The 5,548-nt window shown below is 41.8% G+C and overlaps 1 non-coding gene across 1 annotated transcript; it reads right to left on the minus strand.

The window, feature by feature from the left end:
* Positions 1-3,179: 3,179 nt before the first annotated feature.
* On the minus strand, positions 3,180-3,261 carry trnas-aga (transfer RNA serine (anticodon AGA)). The gene has a single exon. It is a non-coding gene; the product is annotated as a tRNA-Ser (tRNA).
* Between the last annotated feature and the right edge of the window lie 2,287 nt (positions 3,262-5,548).

Here is a 5,548-nt window from a genome sequence, read left to right on the forward strand (position 1 = left end):
ACAAGCTTCATTTGAAGCTTGGTGTCTTCAAGCACAGCCTTGGGTCCTTGGTCCATACAGGGGTTTGCTGCCCAGTGAAAATGTATACATTGCATTACCCTCGGTCTGGTGGACTGTCTGCTTTTGTGTTCTGTTATTTTTAGCCCTTAAACTCTTTCAACCAATCTGGACACTTTCTGACTACATTGTGTCACATGCAGGCAGCCTTTCCACTGACGGACACTTGACAAAACAGCGGACTGGGAACATTAAGTTCTGTCCATCCTCAGTCCATGAAATTCATTGTAGTCTGAGGATGTCATGTACTGTAAGACGTCTCATCAGGTCTGGAGTCTAGAGACAGTAAGTGAGCAGCATGAATATACACTGCTCAAAAAAATAAAGGGAACACTTAAACAACACAATGTAACTCCAAGTCAATCATACTTCTGTGAAATCAAACTGTCCACTTAGGAAGCAACACTGATTGACATTAAATTTCACATGCTGTTGTGCAAATGGAATAGACAACAGGTGGAAATTATAGGCATTTAGCAAGACACCCCCAATAAAGGAGTGGTTCTACAGGTGGTGACCACAGACCACTTCTCAGTTCCTAATGATTCGTGGCTGATGTTTTGGTCACTTTTGAATGCTGGCGGTGCTTTCACTCTAGTGGTAGCATTAGACGGAGTCTACAACCCACACAAGTGGCTCAGGTAGTGCAGCTCATCCAGGATGGCACATCAATGCGAGCTGTGACAAGAAGGTTTGCTGTGTCTGTCAGCGTAGTGTCCAGGGCATGGAGGCGCTACCAGGAGACAGGCCAGTACATCAGGAGACGTGAAGGAGGCCGTAGGAGGGCAACAACCCAGCAGCAGGACCGCTATGTCCGCCTTTGTGCGAGGAGCACTGACAGAGCCCTGCAAAATGACCTCCAGCAGGCCACAAATGTGCATGTGTTTGCTCAAACGGTCAGAAACAGACTCCATGAAGGCCCGACGTCCACAGGTGGGGGTTGTGCTTACAGCCCAACACCGTGCAGGACGTTTGGCATTTGCCAGAGAACACCAAGATTGGCAAATTCGCCACTGGCGCCCTGTGCTCTTCACAGATGAAAGCAGGTTCACACTGAGCACATGTGACAGACGTGACAGTCTGGAGACGCCGTGGAGAATGTTCTGCTGCCTGCAACATCCTCCAGCATGACCGGTTTGGCGGTGGGTCAGTCATGGTGTGGGGTGGCATTTCTTTGGGGGGCCGCACAGCCCTCCATGTGCTCGCCAGAGGTAGCCTGACTGCCATTAGGTACCGAGATTAGATCCTCAGACCCCTTGTGAGACCATATGCTGGTGCGGTTGGCCCTGGGTTCCTCCTAATGCAAGACAATGCTAGACCTCATGTGGCTGGAGTGTGTCAGCAGTTCCTGCAAGAGGAAGGCATTGAAGCTATGGACTGGCCCGCCCGTTCCACAGACCTGAATCCAATTGAGCACATCTGGGACATCATGTCTCGCTCCATCCACCAATGCCACGTTGCACCACAGGCTGTCCAGGAGTTGGCGGATGCTTTAGTCCAGGTCTGGGAGGAGATCCCTCAGGAGACCATCCGCCACCTCATCAGGAGCATGCCCAGATGTTGAAGGGAGGTCATACAGGCACGTGGAGGCCACACACACTACTGAGACTCATTTTGACTTGTTTTAAGGACATTACATCAAAATTGTATCAGCCTGTAGTGTGGTTTTCCACTTTAATTTTGAGTGTGACTCCAAATCCAGACCTCCATGGGTTGATAAATTTGATTTCCATGGATCATTTTTGTGTGATTTTGTTGTCAGCACATTCAACCATGTAAAGAAAAAACGATTTAATAAGAATATTTCATTCATTCAGATCTAGGATGTGTTATTTTTAGTGTTCCCTTTATTTTTTTGAGCAGTGTATAACAGCCATATTTGATGACGTTGTCCCAGATAGCCAGGGAACTTCACGAGCATTTACCAAAACCTGTCTTCTCCAAAAATGTGTAAGACAATCTCCCAGGGTCCCTATCTCCCACAATTTGAGGATCCATTAAATTATCAATTGTCTGTCAAATTTGTGTTATTGCATGATTAAGTGTTTACATAAATTATTAATTGTTTGTTTGCTAAGATGCAACGTACAGTTTATCGCTGCTTGGTGTGTGTCTGCGCGCGTCAGTTTATCCATTCGGAGGTGTGGGAGTGTGTGCAGAGAAATACATATTTGTATTCTCCTTCAGACATCTAGAAACATTGACACACACAGTGAAATAACACTGAACTTACAGGCAACCTGTCACTCGCCCTGGGCCACACTAGTTCATGATCCACTATTGGAAGGTAGTATTCGAAGGCAAAACTTTCCAGATCTTCCCACTGCTATTCTTTATGCTGTCATCATATTCAAATAGGAATAAAGACACCACTGATGTTCAACCGCTTACTGAACCTCATGCAAATAGTCTGTGAAATGCAAGCATTGGATTCTTTGTACTCCAGTCACCCCGTTACTTATCAGACTGAGATATCTCAATGGTGTACTTTTACACTACCACCATGACACTGTCAAAATGTTTCAATACAATCCAGACTGTCAGATCAAGCATGCCAAAACATGTTTATTCTACAATGCCTGGGTACACATAGCTTCCAATATGAAAACGAATCTGTTGTACCCACTACATTAAATTAAACACAGACGCAACTAAAAGGTCTGTGGTAAAGATAATCATCCTTGTAAGACTGCAATCCCTGCCTGCTGACAGAAATGTTTATTCTGGTATACATAATGCATTATCGCCACCTCCTGGCAACTATCATCATCTGAAATTAATTCGTTTTCCTCATGCCACCATTCGGTTCGACCACTGCAAGGCGCTATAATAATGTTAATATTTGACCCGTTTTCAATTTATTAGATATAAAAGTATGCTTATATCAATGTTTTCAAAGACTATTTTAAAAAATAACGTTAAAATAAATGTTGTAAAAGTGCATCACCACGATAATGGGGTGTCATTTTTGCGTCCTTACATGTCCGTTGCGAGAATCATTCGAGATGAATTAGTAAATGCTGCATTTTTCCTGTATGAACGAACTGCATTTGTACTCAATTATGACCAGACCACAAGACTGGACGATATGGTTTTTCGCAAAAACCTACAAAAACATTAACCGTTGTCGGCAGGATTCGAACCTGCGCGGGAAGATCCCAATGGATTTCTAGTCCATCGCCTTAACCACTCGGCCACGACAACCTGATAATATATTTATCAGAATGTGTGTAATCTACATCATGGTTAAGGCGACTATTTTAACATCAGTCGTAACGTGACGATGAGGAAATGTCCACTTTTGGAGACATTGTAACACATACAGACAGTAACTTTACGATTAATGATGTATATACATGGTGGTATGATCTATATTGTTATATACAGTACCAGTCAAAAGTGGACACACCTACTAATTCAAGTGTGAACACATCAAAACTATAAAATAACACATATGTAAACATGTAATAACCAAAAAATGTGTTAAACAAATCTAAATACATTTCTTATTTGAGATTTTTCAAAGTAGCCACCCTTTGCCTCCTTGATGACAGCTTTGCACAATCTTGGCGTTCTCTCAACCAACTTCATGAGGAATGCTTTTCCAACAGTCTTGAAGTTTCCACATATGCTGAGCACTTGTTGGCTGCTTTTCCCTGCAGTCCAACTCATCCCAAACCATCTCAATTGGGTTGAGGTCGGGTTATTGTGGAGGCCAGGTCATCTGATGCAGCACTCCATCACTCTCATTTTTGGTCAAATAGCCCTTACACAGCCTGGAGGTGTGTTTTGGGTTATCGTCCTGTTGAAAAACAAATGATAGTCCCACTAACCGCAAACCAGATGGGATGGCGTATCGCTGCAGAATGCTGTGGTAGACATTATGGTTAAGTGCCTTGAATGCTAAATAAATCACAGACAGTGTCACCAGCAAAGCACCCCCTCGCCATCATGTCCAATGCTTGTGTTTCTTGGTCCAAGCAAGTTTCTTATTATTATTGGTGTCCTTTAGTAGTGGTTTCTTTGCAACAATTTGACAATAAAGGCCTGATTCACGTAGTCTCCTCTGAACAGTTGATGTTGAGATGTGTCTGTTACTTGAACTCTGTGAAGCATTTATATGGGCTGCAATTTCTGAGGCTGGTAACTCTAATGAACGTATCCTCTGCAGCAGAGGTAACTCTGGGTCTTCCTTTCCTGTGGCGGTCCTCATGAGAGGCAGTTTCATCATAGCGCTTGATTGTTTTTGCGACTGCATTTGAAGAAACTTTCAAAGTTCTTGACATTTTCCGCATTGACTGACCTTCATGTCTTCAAGTAATGATGGACTGTCATTTCTCTTTGTTTATTTGGACTTGGTCTTTTATCAAATAGGGCTATCTTCTGTATACCTTGTCACAACACAACTGATTGGCTCAAACACATTAAGAAGGAAAGAAATTCCATAAATTAACTTTTAACAAGGCACACCTGTTAATTGAAATGCATTCCAGGTGACTACCTCATGAAGCTGGTTGAGAGAATGCCAAGTGTGTTCAAAGCTGTCATCGACGTGGCTGATTTGTTTAACACTTTTTTGCTTACAACATGATTCCATATGTGTTATTTCATAGTTTTGATGTCTTCACTATTATTCTACAATGTAGAAAATAGTAAAATAAAGAAAAGCCCTTGAACGAGTAGGTGTGTCCAAACTGCTGACTGGTACTGTACATCATTGGTTACTACGATAAGGTTATCACACATAGTCATGTTATGATGGAGATAAGTCTATGATTGGATACATTGCAACACCAACAAGCCATTTTGTGATATACAGTATGAGATATACAGATTGGTCAGTGCTATCCGGGATCTTCGGGACATTCCTACCCTAAACCCCAACTTTAATCACAAAAGATGAATTACCCTAACCTTAACAATTGCCCTTACTTATCCCTAACCAACGTCAATGGTGTTTGGCGACGTCCCAATGATCCCGTATAGCACGCACCGATACAGATTATAACCTCTTCTGATGATGTGATTTCAGTAATTGTGGTGGAAGATAAGATTGATCATCTCCCCTTTCAAATTAAACATAAAAAACCGCATTATCAGATATTTTGTATTCATCCAATGCATACCCTTGGCAGAATACTTTAAAAAAAAAATACTTCACCTCTATGACTCTAGGAGTAAAATCAAGAAGGGGTATGCTTAAATTGGCAAAATAATAATTTAACATTATAACCTGAGAAAATTTAGAAAATAGCAACAAATGTTAGTTTAAAATAAATGAAAAGCAAGATAGAAACAAGTTAGGTATCATATCCTTTTCCCATTTATAGATATTCATAATACACTTTTGTAGCCTACTTGACAAAACATAATTTCGGTCATTTTATTTTTTGCAATTCGGCAATAATTGCAAACTTCAGTTCAGAGTGCAATGACTGAACGTATATACAAATCCCTTTGCCTGTTCAGGTCTACTGTACTGGAAGAACAG

This window comes from Oncorhynchus kisutch, linkage group LG6, assembly GCF_002021735.2.
Source record: "Oncorhynchus kisutch isolate 150728-3 linkage group LG6, Okis_V2, whole genome shotgun sequence".
Taxonomy (NCBI): Eukaryota; Metazoa; Chordata; class Actinopteri; order Salmoniformes; family Salmonidae; genus Oncorhynchus; species Oncorhynchus kisutch.